This window comes from Dermochelys coriacea, chromosome 2 (assembly GCF_009764565.3).
Source record: "Dermochelys coriacea isolate rDerCor1 chromosome 2, rDerCor1.pri.v4, whole genome shotgun sequence".
Taxonomy (NCBI): Eukaryota; Metazoa; Chordata; order Testudines; family Dermochelyidae; genus Dermochelys; species Dermochelys coriacea.
Genome location: NC_050069.1, coordinates 189,341,008 through 189,357,745, shown reverse-complemented (window position 1 = coordinate 189,357,745; position 16,738 = coordinate 189,341,008). Strand labels below are relative to the sequence as shown.

At 44.2% G+C, this 16,738-nt stretch overlaps 1 long non-coding RNA gene across 1 annotated transcript in view; it reads left to right on the top strand.

Moving 5' to 3' along the window:
• The first annotated feature begins 780 nt into the window (after positions 1 to 780).
• Positions 781 to 16,738, top strand: part of LOC122458532 — a 41,714-nt gene continuing 25,756 nt past the window's right edge. The window contains exon 1 of the long non-coding RNA XR_006278573.1: positions 781 to 1,357. This is a non-coding gene — a long non-coding RNA (uncharacterized LOC122458532). The remainder of the gene's footprint in view (positions 1,358 to 16,738) is intronic.

The window sequence follows — 16,738 nt, the reverse complement described above, 5'->3', positions numbered from 1 at the left end:
CTGTCTTCCAAGAAATGAGGCCTCCCCTGTGTTTAATTACTCATGTCAGGCCAGGCCTACATTCCTACACTTAGTACATTGTGGATGCTGCCAGAAGCAAATAATGGGGGGCCACTCAGTCCACACTCTACCATGGCAGAGAATGACATTAGTGTAGTGCACTCACTGTCCAGGGAGGAGATACTTGATTCATGCAGGTAGCTCCATTCCCATTAGCTGCTGCTACAGTGAAACAGCGTTCCTGTCTCAGAGGTGGTTCCATACATGGTGGCTGAATGACACAGAAGTTTGTAAATAAAGATTTAGCAAGCAAATAGGAAGGATGTTCCAGTGGAGTGGGTTCTTAAGGGTGCTTAAGAAACAGCAGTTCTAGTCCCTCTTCTACCCTAGATTCCTTGGTTAAGTCTTTTAGTCTCTCTCTGCCTCCCCATCTGTGAATGGGCATAATAGTACTTCCTTCCTGCATAGGGGTGTTTGTGAGGAGAAATACATTAAAGATTGGGAGGTGCCTCAGTGCTGTGGTTAATGAAGCCACATAAGTACCTTAGAGGGATAGAACACAGAAGGTTACACCTTTTTTTAGCTAAAAACTTTTCTCCACAAAAAAACAAAAAAATATTAGTAGTGTTGGTGTGTATTTTTGATTTGTATTAAAGTTGCACCAAGAAGCCCTGTGATGCGGTAAACATAACTCACTGTGGATTAGGCAGAGGAGGCGTTAATTCCAAGCAAAGGGAGTGCCTTCCCCTGCAACATGCTGTGCTTGCTAATTGAGGGAAGTGTTTCCAGCTGAGTTCAGGAAGAGCTTGGGAGCAGAGTGCTTTGGTCTTGCTAGAAGGAAGCATCTTGTTCCTTTTCTTATCAGCCTGAGCAGATAGTGGAGTTGAGCAATACCCAGAACTAGAATAGGATCCAGTGTGCTCCTACCTTACAGATCCATGCTCTCAATGGAAGCTGGTGTTTTGCTTTTCCTTCGGTTGCTCTCAGATGAAGATGCACCTATGGTGGGACTGAAGTAGAAGACTTCGCAGGCAAGCTAGCCGGTATAGGAAGCAAGCTGGATTAAAGTTTGAGGTTGGCTGGAGTGTATATCCACTTCATTAGGGTGGCAAGGTGGTGTCTGTAGTAAAGGGACATGAGAGGTTCCCCTGTGCCTTAGCTGTGGACAGCCCTGCAATCAAGGGATGAAGGCTTTTGAAGCCCTTAGGAGATGTCTTTTGTTTGGATTCTGGGCAAGTCCATTTCTTCCTTCATTGAGTTGGAAGGCTAAATTAAGTTAGCCCTACCACCAGCAGAGTGAGTTCCTGAGTCAGTAAAGGAGGGAAATCAAGCCAGAGGCCTATGTTTGACCAGGGAGGTAAGTTGTACCCAGAATCAGAGGCCCCCTTGTTAAATGCTGGGTGAAGACCCAGTAAGAGACAGTCTCTGTCCTGAACAGTGTATGAGTAGAAAAAAGACAATGTTTCCCTTTTGATGAATTGTGTGAAACTTCAGCTTTCACATGTGAAAATTCACACAGATAAAATTGCTGCTTATGACCACTGTTTCTTTCTTGCTATTAAAGAACAAATCTGCTCTGGGCCATGCCCGAATGGTCTTGTTTGACCCAAGGGAAATTGGCAACACCTGGAGTCTGTTATGACCTAAAATGACTCTGTGGTTCACTGAGCTCCCTACTGTACGTAAGGGAGAGATTTGGCCAGTGACTCTGTACAGATTAGCCACATCTTTGCTCCCCAAACATTCTCTGTACTGCTGTGGAAAGGGCCTCTGGGAACATAGCTTCATGAGGTGTGGACCTCATTGTACTGTTGTCCTGTTCCCCTCCTCCCATGCAGCAGGTCTTCATTATTTATACTGTGTGCTATGTAGAACTGGGAAAAATATTCTGGCCAAAGCTTTTTTTGTGTGTGAGAGAAAAATGCAGATTGGGTGACACCAAAATATTTTGCAAATTCATGTATGTTTTGCCAAATTGGTTCAGTAGAAGAAAACCCCTTTTTAAAAAAAAAAAAAACACTGGAAAAAAAAATGCTTTGATTTTGGGGCAGGGGCGGGTGGAAACAGATTTGTGTTTCAAAATTCCTTTTAATTTTATTTAAAAAAAAAATTAAAAATGGTCAAAACCCAAATTTTCATTTTGAAAATATCTCAGTGAAACTTTTCATTCAGCCTGAAACAGATTTATTTCTTTTGATCCAATCTTTTTCAGTTCGATCAAAAAAAAAAAAAAAACTTTCGGGAATTGCCAGGGGACCAAAAAAAATATGTTGTTCTCACAGCTCTATCACCAGGCCTTACGTGCCCTTTTGCAAGTCATTTTGCAGCCCATGGTCTGTGTGCTCTGTGGAGTGGAGAATGAGATTGTACATATTGTGCCTCACTAACGCTCTCTTCAATTCTCATTTTAAATTACATCTCTTCTCTCTTGCATCTCTCTTAACTCTGTTACCAGCCTTCTGTGAATAAGAGCTTAAATATATTTCTCATACAGTGGCCTTTATACCAATGCTCTCGGGGATTTCCATTATATGTTGTCTGCTGCCCTTTATTATTCAACTCTGGAGGCCATGTCGAGATGTGGTTTGCACGAAAGATTCTAAAAAAACAAGAACACAACCCCCCACCTGTATTGTGTATAGGAAAGAGGTGGGCAGGAACGGAGGAGCGAGTTGTTCACATTTGGAGTCTAAGTCTCAAAGAGGTAAAGAAAATATGATCTTGTTGTGAGCCTTGGAATTGGAGCCAGGCAGGGTCAGGGAGGGTGCATACTACTCAGATGCCTGCAGTCCCCAACTGCCACCAAAATAGAAAGAAGGAAACAAATAATCCTTTGGGGCAGTAATGAAAAGCATCTGAGCACAGATCATGAAACTGAAACCGGCAGCAGAGGAAAGTTGCTCCCGGAAAGGTGTCAGCTTTAATCATTGCACTTATCAGAGATGGAGATACAGAAGAAACTGAGGAATCATCGCCTGTCATAAAGGCTTCTGGCTTTCATAAGGAATAAGCCCCAACCTTCCCACCCAGTAAACAGTTTATTTTTAATTGCATTATTTTCTAATGCCCTCTTTCTCCTCCCCCTATACCCAGGTCCAAAAGGAGGGTGATAGAACCTCTTGGCTGGTGTAATATTTCTATTACTTTCATATTTTGGGTAGACCTGCTCCTTGTTCCAAACCAGGTCTCTGGTACAGCCACAGCAGAGATGGCCCCTGAAGAATCCATCAGGAGCTACATATTACCCAGAGCTTGCTAAAGGCAGGATTTGGGGAGCTGTACATCTGACATAGATGTACTGAGTACCTCTAATTGTTAATTTAAAAAACTTTTACAAATCTGAGACACTGTGCTTACACAGAAAGCATCAGAATAGCGAGTGTTTCAGATGCAATGAGCCTTATCAGGATAACTCATTTGAGGTTTTAATTACCCGTTAAATACACCTTAGTAGTATTTTGTAGCTAGTTTCTTTGTTCATATTTAGTAGCTGTCTTTGAATTTTCAGGGCACATGGCAAAGTCTGTGTATACGGTACTAGCTTTTGTCTGAGAGAACCACTACAGGATGCAATATATCACATACCTGGGTGCATTTAGAGGATCTCTTCTGGTAAAACTACCCCTTTAGCTCTCTATGCAGCAGCCTATGTGTCAGGAGTCAAAGGTCAAGCTCTTGTCCCAATACTATATGTTATGCAGTTGGCTTATCGTCACTGCTGCTTTGGGATCTGCATTGGCAGCCTGTTGGTTGCTGGAATTTGAAGGAGTTTGTTTTGACCTAAGAAGTCTTATGTGGTACGGAACCATGTGAGACTGTTCCTCTCTGTGTGTAAAGTAATACCAGAATTCAAAGTAAAAACCCTCTGGTGTAAAAGGTTGCTGGCAGGCCATCCTCCATTGAGGCTCCCCAGCTCTAAAACTCACTCGCCCCACTTGGCTAGTCAGAGCCAAAGTCTGTTAACTCTCATACCACACTGCAAGTCACTCTTCCAGGTTTTTTTTTGGTTTGTTTGTTAAGGGAGCAGGTTGAAATACAAAGAATGGTTTGTGCAGGGATGTTTCAGTTTTTATCAGGGAGCACTGGTGGTTGGTATGGGCAGTTTACCTAGATATTTTTTTTATCCTTTTTTGTTAAACTGCTTGTAACAGCACCTAAAGCTATATGGAAAAGAAGCCCTCAATTGTATAGATAGAGGTTAGTGAAGAGCTGTTTGGATTCTTTGAATAAATAAATAAATGTTCAATCGTGCCTATTAGGCAGAAGCCAATGTACCATTAACCACTGGTGTCAACAGATGCTGACCTCTCTCATGTGATTGGCATGGACCTTTGTAATGCAGCCCCAAAATAAGTGACTAGGGACAAGAGCCCTGTCACATGACTGAGCTCCATTTCCACTGGTTCTAGTATAGCCTGCATTGGGGAAGGTGCAGCGCACCTGTCCGAGAAGCAGCTCTGGGAAAACTGTTAGACTGAACTCTTTCTGCCTCTTCAAGTGAGTGTGAGGACTGCAAGTGTGGATGACTCCTGCGCAGGAGATGCAAGAAAGGAATATTCCTTGTGCCCTCCTTTTTTTTGAGCACCCACAAGAGGGCTGCCACATTCTGGTTCTATAAAAAATACTTGTTATGTATATCTAGAGCCACAGAGTGTGCCCATGTTTCATCAGGTGGCATCAGAGGTTGCACAAAAATCACTAGAGTGGTAGAGGTCAGGTACCAACAGTCTCATTTCTTTGCTGAGAAGAAGGCTGACTGATCTGTGTACAGATCCAGTAGGTTTTGAACGCTGACCTCGGGCAATATTTCTAATAAAGATTATTTTCTGGAAATTGCAGCATATCACAGATCAACTGCAATCATGCAGAATATCATTGATTATTATATTCTAAAAAACCGTGGGATGAAGATTTAACCTCATGGAGGCTGTGGTGCATTATCATTGAATAAGTACCTAGTTCCTCAGACCTTGAAGAATTCCAAGACCACACATGATGAGATGGAGTGTTAATATTAATAATTCAAGAGTAAAAATTGTTCCACAGTTGTCCCGACTATCCCAAAACCAAGCATTACAAACCCAGGAAATTCAGAATTAGTTACACTTGGAAGAAATTCAAATGTGTTAAGTGCAGTTAAGGCTTCCAAACAAACTTAACTCTTCCTGGTAGAGATACAGTGCAATAACCATACAATGATGATAAGGCATGTTAGTGTTTTGTGGTCTTGCATTAGATTGTCAGTGGTCCCCAAACTTTTTACCTCATGCCCTCCTTTACCCCTGTCCACCCTCTCTTTGCCCGCCCCCTGGAACTGCGGCTGGGGCCTGGAGCAGGGCCACAGTTGGGGGCAAGGCTGGGGCTGGGAGCGAGGTCACCATTGGGGTCAGGAGCGGGGCCATGGCCAGGCCAGGGCCTGGGTCTGGGGACAGGGCCTAGACCCAGGGCCAGAGCAGAGCTGGGGGTAGAGTGGGGCCGGATGGCGCTCCCTCCTTGCCCCCTGTGGGGGCTAACCCAATCCCACCGTGCCATCTGAATGTTCCTTTGTGCCTCCTCCACCCAGGGGGTGCATCCCAGAGTTTGGAAACCTCTGGATTAACTTTTTTTTAGACTCGTGTTGTCATGTCCGAGCAAAGTTAAGATTGTCCGGGAACCTTAACTGTACATTTCTTACCTTAACACATTCAGATTTCTTTCAAGTATAACCTTAACTCTGCATTTCCTGGATTTGTAATGCCTGGTTTTGGGATAATCAGGGGGGCCCTGTAACGTGTGTTAACCCTTAAATTGCTGGCATGAGTTTTCAACCTTGGCTCCATATTAACGTAGGCTTTTGTCTTGCAATTTTCTTAGCTTTTATAAATTATGAAATGTTATACATAAACACTAAGACTCAAATAGAATGCTACCATGCACTATTGCTAGTGGCTTGAAGTTATGTAATGTACTTTAAATACCTCATCTGGAGCTTTAAAGGGCGGATTCGCTGATAGACCAGAACAGTGGAAAAGCAGCTGGAGCACGCTGGACAGTTAAGCCTGGCTTATAACTGTCTTGTATCATTGGTGCAGTGCAAAATTGTTAAAGAGTACTGGTGAGTCTTGCATTTAGAGGGCTGTTACAGAGATTAACACCATGTAAAACAGCACTGCTATTTTACATAGCAAGCAAGCAAACAATATGCTTGCAAGCAAACTATGCATTTTAATATGGCTAAATGTATACCTCTAGGAACAAAGAATGCAGGCTATACTTACAGGATGGGAGACTAACCTGGCAGGCAGGGACTCTGAATGAGATTTGGGGGGTCATAGTGGAAAATCAGCACAGAATGAGCTCCCAGTGTGACACTGTGGCCAAAGGGTTAATGTGATCCTTGGATACATAAACAGGAGAATACTGAGTAGAAGTATGGTAGAGAGGGTTTTTTTACCTCTGTATTTGGCACTGGTACAAGTGCTGTTGGAATACTGTGCCTCATTCTGGTGTTCACAATTCAAGAAGGACGTTGATAAATTGGAGAAGGTTCAGTGAAGAGTTATGAGAATGATGAAAGGATTAGCAAACATGCCTTATGGTGATTAAAGGATCTCAATCTATTAAGCTTAACAAATAGAAGGTTAAGGGGTGACTTGGTCATAGTCTATAAGTACCTGCATGATGAACAAGTATTTGATAATAAGCTCTTCAATCTAGCCCAGAGAGGTATAACACGATCCAATATTTGTAGATTTGAAGCTAGGCAGTTCAATTAGAAATGGTGTAATTTTTTTTAATAGTGAGGGTAATTAACCCTTGGAACAATTTACCAACAATCATGGATTCTTCATCACTGATAATTTTAAAATCAGGATTGGATTTTTTTTCTGAAAGATCTGCTCTAGGAATAACTTTGGGAGAGTTCTATGGCCTGTATTATACAGGAGGTCAGACTAGAAAGATGATCGCAATAGTCCCTTCTGACCTAGGAATCTATAATTTATGAAGAAGTGGTGGTAAGAGGCCAGCCCCTCACTTTAAATGATCCACCTCTGCTCCTACTTCAGTTCTCTCAGGCAGCAATACTATGAGTAGCTTTTCAAGCACTGATGCCCAAGCTAATATGGAGCCATGGAACTGAGCTGTTAACACCATCAGTAGTCTGTATAATAACAATTAATTACAATTCATAATAACTTAACATATTACAGCATAATTTCTTCAAGTATAGCCTATGCACAAGATTTCAATTTTAATTACAAGGAAAAGTTTGAAGAATCTGTTGTCCAAAATGATCTCAATGGAGTAGACTGACACAAATGCTAAACATCTTAAAGGACACGGTCTTTAATTTTCACTCTAACAGATTTACTTGTAAATTCGCCAAATGTTCATTCTGTACTCATAGATATTAAGGTCAGAAGGGACCATTATGATCATCTAGTCTGACCTCCTGCACAATGCAGGCCACAGGATCTCACCCACCCTCTCCTGCAATAAACCTCTCACCTATGTCAAGCTATTGAAGTCCTCAAATCATGGTTTAAAGACTTCAAGACTCAAAATGCTGTAAGTTTGGAGAATGCGTATTTTTCAAATATAAGAAGACTGGGTTCCATTTTGCAACTAAAACAGCGATACAGCCTCTAACAATGAAGTTGTTACTGGCACTTCCATATAATGCAAATAACTCTATGGCTGACCAAATTTTTTTTCACACACTTCAGCTTCTCTGTCTTGGGCCACACTCTGCCTTTGAGGGTGCATGTGCAGTATTACCGACTGAAATGGGAGCCAGCTGTGTGCTTCCAAGGGCAGACCTTAGCATTCTGGCACTAAACAGGAGGCTTACTTGAGGATACAGATTATACAAAAGAACCTCTTTAATTTTTAGTATTAACCAGTAGGCAGTCTGCAACTATAGAAATCTAGCAATCAATTCTTAAAGTGAGGCTATGGTATTGTAAATTGTACTCTAGTCTCGTAGTATGACAAATGCCATTGTTTTATGCTCAGACTGTACTAGATATGGTGGCAGTTGTGCTGTAGTATATTTGTATACCAAAATGTGACGTCTTGTTACTAATTCTGTATTTAAAGACCTACTAGTCTCATCACACAAACTGTCAATTAGTGAGGCTCTACTGCATATTTCCACATCCATCCCTTCAGTGCATCTTGCAGTCTCTCCAGCAGGGTTAATCAGAACCTGTAGCACCCTTAACATCTCACTCACGTTTTGTTCGCTTGCAACCATTTGATGACTGTCAGAGTAGCAGAGTGTAGTGAGACCACAATGCAAGTCTTCAAATTAAAAAGAAATAATTGATCAAATTCTGCTGTCCATGGGAGTTTAGCCTGATCTTGGATAGGTGTGCACATACCTAGCTTACAGCTGATGGTGACCTGACTGAAAAATCAATTCTGCAAGACTCATTTTTTGAATATAATAAACATTCAGAAACCTTGCATAATGACAGGTTTCATGCATCCGATGAAGTGAGCTGTAGCTCACGAAAGTTTATGCTCAAATAAATTTGTTAGTCTCTAAGGTGCCACAAGTACTCCTTTTCTTCATTCAGAAACCTGCTTCACTAAAACTGACTAAATGAGTCCTCCCACTTTGCACTTTTCTGTCAGCTGCCCCTTGCCTTTCCCTGGCCCCACATGAATACCACTGAGAATGGGGTGCCCTAGCTACATGGACAACGCAATCGATCCATAAATGACTAGTTGTCATTCCAGTGGTGAGAGTTGTCATGGGGATGCTGGAGGAAAAATTTTCCCTGACTCCAGTCTTGCCTTCTCTTTAGATGTATTTTCCCTGTGTGGCATGTTGTGGAGATAGGGGTATACATGTGGGCACATGCAGATCCTGCATCTGGAAATCATAATAAATATACCCATCTGACTTTCAGCTTATAGACCCTAAGCGCTCTAGAGCCGCAGAGAAGCTGCAGCCTTGGAAACTGGACCAAAGATAAGTGAATTTTTACCTATGCTATTTAGGACCATTACCAGCCTCCTCATTACTGGAGCTAGCTTAGGCAGTAAAATAAAATTCAAGGCAGCCAGGCCATAACAAATAGTCAGATACTTTGCTGAAGTAAGTTGATATAGAGCTACTGAAATCAACAGAGCTACACCAGCTGAGGATCTGGCCGAATGCAACTGGGAGCAGAGAAGGAGACTGCACCTGTACAATAGTAGGCTGAGAATGTCATGCTGAGTGATGTGTGCACTTAGACAAAATATATTCAAGACTCTCTCAGCAATCTCAGGGCTGCTTTTGTGGACTATAATGGGATTTTATGATGAGCCTCATCTTTGATGGTATCGAATTAACATCACTACTCATTCTAGCTTATTATGTGTCCTACAATACCTGTTATGTCTCTCAACCATCTACCGCAAATAATGATTCCAGCTGTTATAAAGGCAGATAAAAATCAGAAATAATATCTCACAAAGAGGGAAAAATTTGAGCCAAATTCTGCCCTCCATTATCTGCATGCAACCCCCCTGAGTTTAATACATCTGAAGGAGCAAATTCTTCCTCCATTTAGCAATTTGGTCCTTATGTTCCTTTCTCCCTTACATACAGTAATGTAGAAGGGAGCAGAAACATACACAGAGGGAAAAGACAAGACGACATCTCACCCCTTTTGCTTCCCTACCCCCTCCCCCACCAAAGTCCCCTAACCAGAACATAATTTGATATAAAACAGCAAATTCTGCTGCTCTAAGGGCTTGATTCAAAACTTATTGAAATCCAAGCCTGTTATTTCAGTGAGCTTTGAATTAGGCCCCAACAGGAGAGCATCCTGCATAACATAGCTGTTTTCCCAGAATCCATCTGGCTACCCTACACCCTTTGGGTCAGGCAGAATAGAGGCAACTACATGGTGGTGGGAGAGCATATTGTGTGCCTTTCCCCTCTTGTTCTAGATCCCCTCCTGTGCACTCTGCTTACAGAAGCAGCACCAAAGCATTTATGGTAACAGACTGGGGAGGGGGGTTGGGCTTGGGACTGGTTGTCCACTAGTCAGTAGGAGCACGGTGTCACACACAGCATTTGGGCTGCCATTGCTGGGCAGAGGGAATGGAGGGTTTCAGAGGCGGGTGGAGTAGGGAGGGGGCTCCAAGACTGTGAAGTCTGTGACATCTGCCCTCATTGTTCCTATCTATACCCGGTTACAATGGAAACTATGGTCATGACCTCCGTGGCTGGACCACGAGTCTAGAGAAGACAATGTGATGAAGCAGCTCTTAAAGGTTTGGCTATTCGGGGAGTCCGTTGCTCCCTTTCTGTGCAGGCATGAGTAAAAGTAGACCAAGGGTTCTCAACCTTTTTCTTTCTGAGCCCCTACCATGCTATAAAAACTCCATGGCCCACCTGTGCCACAACAACTGTTTTCTGCATCTAAAAGCCAATGTTAGGGGGTAGCAAGCAGGGCAATTGTCTGGGGCCCAATGCCACAGGGGTCCCTGTGAAGCTAAGTTGCTCAGGCTTCTGCTTCAGCCCTGTGTGAGTCTAACAACAGGGCTTAGGCTTTCTGCCCTGGGCCCCAGTGAGTCTAATGCTGGTCCTGCTTGATGGGCCCCCTGAAACCTGCTCACGTCCCCCCGGGGATGCCGGACCCCTGGTTGAGAACCCACTGGAGTAGAGCATATGGCTCTTGAGTTGTCTGCCAGATCCAAATGTACAACTTGTCTGTACTAGCCTTTTCACTTCTGAATCTAACCATCACTAACGCTAGACTGCACTTTTAAGCACAGCCATGAACAAAGGGTGAGGCAGAAGCAGCACCACCCCCAAAAGGCATTGTTCTTCAGACAACCCTCAAAGCCACACTTCTCTCCTGCTTCCCCCTTGCTATGGTGTGTGGGACATGGTGATTTGCTGCTGCCTTGTACTAGCAGAAGCTATGATGCCCCCATCTGTGCACACACAGACACCACCCTCTGGGCTGGCTCCAGGACAAAGCCAAGGCTCCACTCAAATTCTTTCTCCCCTAGGGAGGCATGTAATCCAAATCACAGTCTCTCCTCAAGAATGCAGTGCCTTGTACAGCTGTGTCCAGATACCCTTGCCACCATATTTATGATACTGATAAACTGTCTTTAAAAAATAATCCGAAAACCATAGACAAACAGAGAACAACAGCAGCACATGGTAACTGGGCCTAGTGTGAAATGGAATGCATGAGGTAATGCTTTAGATTTGACACACATTGTTTCAATATCAGAGCAACAGTGGGAAAAAATATGGAAATAATAAAGTTATCACAACTCATCTTCAAAGCACTTTTCATTCACTAACTAATGGGTGTAATATTAGTTTTTTGACTTGGCCATATGCTGGGAATACATTTGGTAGCAAAGACAAAGGTTCAAGTTTTCAGCTACTGTAATGATTCTGAAATGTCAGTTCCAATTTCATGGGTTTAAAATTGGTAGCAAAAGCCTATATACATACTAAGAACCAAACTCTGCTCTTGGTTAAATGGATATAGTACTCTTTGAAGTCCATGGGAATTGTACCAAGTAAAAGTGTCAAATTCTGCTCTAAAACTTGTTTAATCTCAGACATGCAACGTGCATCATCCCTTTTTTCACAAGATTAACATCTCCTCCCATGCAAAAGGCTGTCAGAGTTTACTAGACCCATAGCATCTGCCATCAGATTCTGGTCCTAAATGTCAGGCTTAAATACCGATGGTATGTTTATGTATTCCTAGGATCTATTTCTGTTGGAACGTCTACTTTAGGAAAACAATTTCTATTGTGAGTATTGCAAAGGTCAAGAGTTCTCGTTTGAAAATGCCAAGACTTTATTACAATATACTTTTTTCTGATTTTAAATATTTTCTTACTTTTTTTTTAAAGGAGCGCGTAGAGCTGTGTTTGTGTGTGTGTGTATACACCCCCCCACACGCACACATGGCTCAGTTGTGCTTTTCTGCAAGCCATGAGGAAGGAGCAGACCAGGGATGAGAATCTATTTCAGTCACAACCTGGCTCCTGGTTTCCCCCTTGCTATGGAAGGTGTGGGGAAAGCAGTCTGCCCCAGCCCCATATGTCATGCATGTTAATTCCCCTGGCAGGAATGCCAGCAAAGCCAAGGCTCTGCCCATTCCCCACCCATGTATGGGAGGAAGTGTTCCAGCCTCATGATGAGGGGCTTAGCCAATGCAGGGATGTAAGGGAGCTCTCTACACCTTCCCACAAAAGTGAAGCCAGAGACACAATCTGGTCCTATGTAAACTTATGAAGGCAACATATTGCTCATTCAGGGGCCAGTTATGCAAGACACTGAGCTCCCTCGATGCCCATTGAATTCAGTGGAAGTTCAAGCCACTCGTACAGGATCAGGCCTCAGTCCTGTCATAATTATGAAAATTACTCCCATTTCAGTTTGGTTCTGGACTACAGCAGTGGTTCTCAACCAGGGGTACACAAAGGTCTTCCAGGGGTACATCAACTCATCTAGAAATTTGCCTAATTTTACAAAGGGCTACATAAAAAGCACTAGTGAAATCAGTACAAATTGAAATTTCATACAGACAACAACTTGTTTATACTGCTCTATATACTATACACTGAAATGTAAGCACAATATTTCTATTCCAATTGATTTATTTTATAATTACATGGTAAACATGAAAAAATAAGCAATTTTTCGGTAATAGCGTGCTATGACACTTTTTTGTATTTTTGTGTCTGATTTTGTAAGTAAGTAGTTTTTAAGTGAGGTGAAACTTGGAGGTACGCAAGACAAATCAGACTTGTAAAAGGGGTACAGTAGTCTGGAAAGGTTGAGAGCCACTGGCCTACAGGACTGGACACTAGTTGTGTTTGCCGCATTAAGAAACATGGGCCTTGATCCATTCTCTCCAACAAGAATTGGAGAAGGTCCATTAAGCTGTATTTCTATTATGAGACGACAATGTAACTCATCATAAATACCAATACAATCATACAGTAATTGATTGATTCCAAGTTATCATTTAATTTTAAAAGACAATATGTTTAATACAGCTAAGCTACATATTGCTCAGATCCAATCAACCACTGTGGGAAGTGAAGGAGACTCCAGGCTTTGGTCAATTGTTTCATTAAATTCAGATTTCTTTTAAGAGTGTGGCTTCCTCTCTCACTGTCTTGATGCCACAAGTACCCTCTGTCTGCCCCCAAACCTCCTTCCTTTTTACTCTCAGGCACCGTTATCTACTCCAGTGCCCCCTGCAACCTCAAGCTAATGCTGCTCCTTCTCTGCTATAAACTTGTTATTCTCCATATGCAGTAACTCAAACATGGCTAGGAAAAAGTGCATGTATAATATATATAAAATATACAAGACTATATATTTTCTCTTGATGGACCTCACAACAAAGCCCCCTGGAAACTGATAGGAACAGATGCTTTTGGGGAGACCATAAGTCTCCTGTCCAGTAAACTCTACTGACTTCTGCTAAGTATCTATCCTATAAACAGCTGTCCCTGAAGTGGGGCTTGGAGCAGTCCTGTCACAGGAGGTAAGTGGTATGGAAGCTCTGTTCTCAGGAGAACTCCATACTAGAAAGAGCGTCTAGCCATGAAATGGGTGACAGTCCCAGCATACCACCTTCTAATAATTCCTCTGACTAGTCCTGATTTTATAGGGACAGTTCTGATATATTTTTTCTTATATAGGTGCCTATTACCACCCCACTTCCTATTCCGATTTTTCACACTTTCTATCTGGTCACGCTACCTCTGACCCTGGTCTTGCACATCTTCTGTGACTGCAGGCCATCAAAGATACCAGAACTAGGATCACTGGGCTCTACAGCCATATTCCTTCATGATGTACCTATAGGGCAGCACATCTGCATACTGCAAGAGGTAGGAGAGAGGGAGAAAGGGCGTGACTCCCACCACCATGTACTGTGTGCTATGCTTTGTGTGGGGGCGATGTTTGACAGCATGCAGCAGAACTACATACTGCCATATACACAAAGGGTTAACTAGCTTTCCTTTACCTCTCCTTGCACAAAGGGAAAAGCATATGGCAGGCTGCTAGAGAGAGAGAGAGAGAGAGAGATGGTACAGAGGCCACTGTGTACTACCCCTTTAAGGGGCAGGCTGGAGGCTGCAGCTGGGATATCCTGGTATGCCATCAAGAGGCCCTGCCTCACCCTAGGGCTGGGCTATATAGACAGGAAGATGAAGTTGAACAAGTTAGTGACGACTTGGGAGTAGAATCATGCAGGATGTAGCAGGTGGTGGTTTTCCTTGCAGGATCTAGGAGACTGGCCTAACTAGAGACTTTGTTTGTGAACTTTAAGTTTGGGAGCTGAATGAGGGCACCGAGGGAGGACCTCATAAACGGTGTACTGTAATTACTACTCTCCTGAAACCCTACACGCAATTTGTTGAACTGTATGTTGACTTCTCCTTGCCCCGGGCTGTTAAAGTGAACCAAAAGCTGCCTCAGTCAGGAAAATTAAGACAGAGCACCACCATGGGCTATGCAGGGACTGTCCACACTCTTACAGGCCCACACAATGGTATTAGGCTCTCTACTTCTGACGATTTCAGTGGAAGTTAGGAACCTAATTACCTTCATGGATCTGGGCCCAGATGCTTGTAGGGGGATGCAAGACGTGTTTGCGTCAGGGAAGCCTGGCTGTTTAAAAATAGCCAGAGCCTCGCGAACCCGCTGAGCGGCAGCGAACCAGCTGAGCAGCGGGGACAGCAGAGCAGCTCACAGCAGGAGTTTGCCTGGGAGTTCGCCTGGAGTGAGCCCAGTGAGGCTTACATCTTGCCAACGTCTCTGAGGAAGCTCATAGTAGGTAGGTGATATGGAAGGGGGGGGGTTCAGCTGTTGTGACCTGCACTGGATGTGCCATGTTTGTCTTTCTTCCACAGGACAGAAGCGACTTTGTCTGTACAAAGTGCAAGCTGGTCTCCATATTGGAAGAGAAGATTGAAGGTCTGGAGCAACAGGTAACGACCCTGCGTTGTATACAAGAGACTGAGGATTTTCTGGACCAAACTCAGGATAGGCTTCTAGGGGCACAAAGCTCTAAAGATATAGAGCAGGTTGCACAGAGGAGCCAAGAGGCCAGTGAAGAAGCTTGGCAACATGTGACCTCCAGAAGAGGTAAGCGGAATGTCCGGGTTCCAGTAACACAGACACAGGTAACTAACCGCTTTCATGTTCTCTCCACAGGTACCATTGCGGAGAGTGGACCAGATGATAGGTCTGGGGGGAGAAAGCAGAAGGAGACTCCGCTGGTTGGGAGGCATGAGATGCGATGTCCTGAGGTTGGGGGTTCCACGACCACCACTCCCAAGAGGAGAAGGCGGGTGGTGGTGGTCGGGGACTCTCTCCTCCGGGGGACTGAGTCATCTATCTGCCGCCATGACCGGGAAAACCGAGAAGTCTGCTGCTTGCCAGGGGCTAAGATTCGTGACGTGACGGAGAGACTGCCGAGACTCATCAAGCCCTCGGATCGCTACCCCTTCCTGCTTCTCCACGTGGGCACCAATGATACTGCCAAGAATGACCTTGAGCGGATCACTGCGGACTACGTGGCTCTGGGAAGAAGGATAAAGGAGTTGGAGGCGCAAGTGGTGTTCTCGTCCATCCTCCCCGTGGAAGGAAAAGGCCTGGGTAGGGACCGTCGAATCGTGGAGGTCAACGAATGGCTACGCAGGTGGTGTCGGAGAGAAGGCTTTGGATTCTTTGACCATGGGATGGTGTTCCATGAAGGAGGAGTGCTGGGCAGAGACGGGCTCCATCTTACGAAGAGAGGGAAGAACATCTTTGCCAGCAGGCTGGCTAACCTAGTGAGGAGGGCTTTAAACTAGGTTCACCGGGGGAAGGAGACCAAAGCCCTGAGGTAAGTGGGAAAGCGGGATACCGGGAGGAAGCACAGGCAGGAATGTCTGTGAGGGGAGGGCTCCTGCCTCATACTGGGAATGAGGGGCGATCAACAGGTTATCTCAAGTGCTTATATACAAATGCACAAAGCCTTGGAAACAAGCAGGGAGAACTGGAGGTCCTGGTGATGTCAAGGAATTATGACGTGATTGGAATAACAGAGACTTGGTGGGATAACTCACATGACTGGAGTACAGTCATGGATGGTTATAAACTGTTCAGGAAGGACAGGCAGGGCAGAAAAGGTGGGGGAGTAGCACTGTATGTAAGGGAGCAGTATGACTGCTCAGAGCTCCGGTACAAAACTGTGGAAAAACCTGAGTGTCTCTGGATTAAGTTTAGAAGTGTGTGCAACAAGAGTGATGTCATGGTGGGAGTCTGCTATAGACCACCGGACCAGGGGGATGAGGTGGATGAGGCTTTCTTCCGGCAACTCACGGAAGCTACTAGATCGCATGCCCTGATTCTCATGGGTGACTTTAATTTTCCTGATATCTGCTGGGAGAGCAATACAGCGGTGCATAGACAATCCAGGAAGTTTTTGGAAAGCGTAGGGGACAATTTCCTGGTGCAAGTGCTAGGGGAGCCAACTAGGGGGAGCGCTTTTCTTGACCTGCTGCTCACAAACCGGGTAGAATTAGTGGGGGAAGCAAAAGTGGATGGGAATCTGGGAGGCAGTGACCATGAGTTGGTTGAGTTCAGGATCCTGACGCAGGGAAGAAAGGTAAGCAGCAGGATACGGACCCTGGACTTCAGGAAAGCAGACTTTGACTCCCTCAGGGAACAGATGGCCAGGATCCCCTGGGGGACTAACATGAAAGGGAAGGG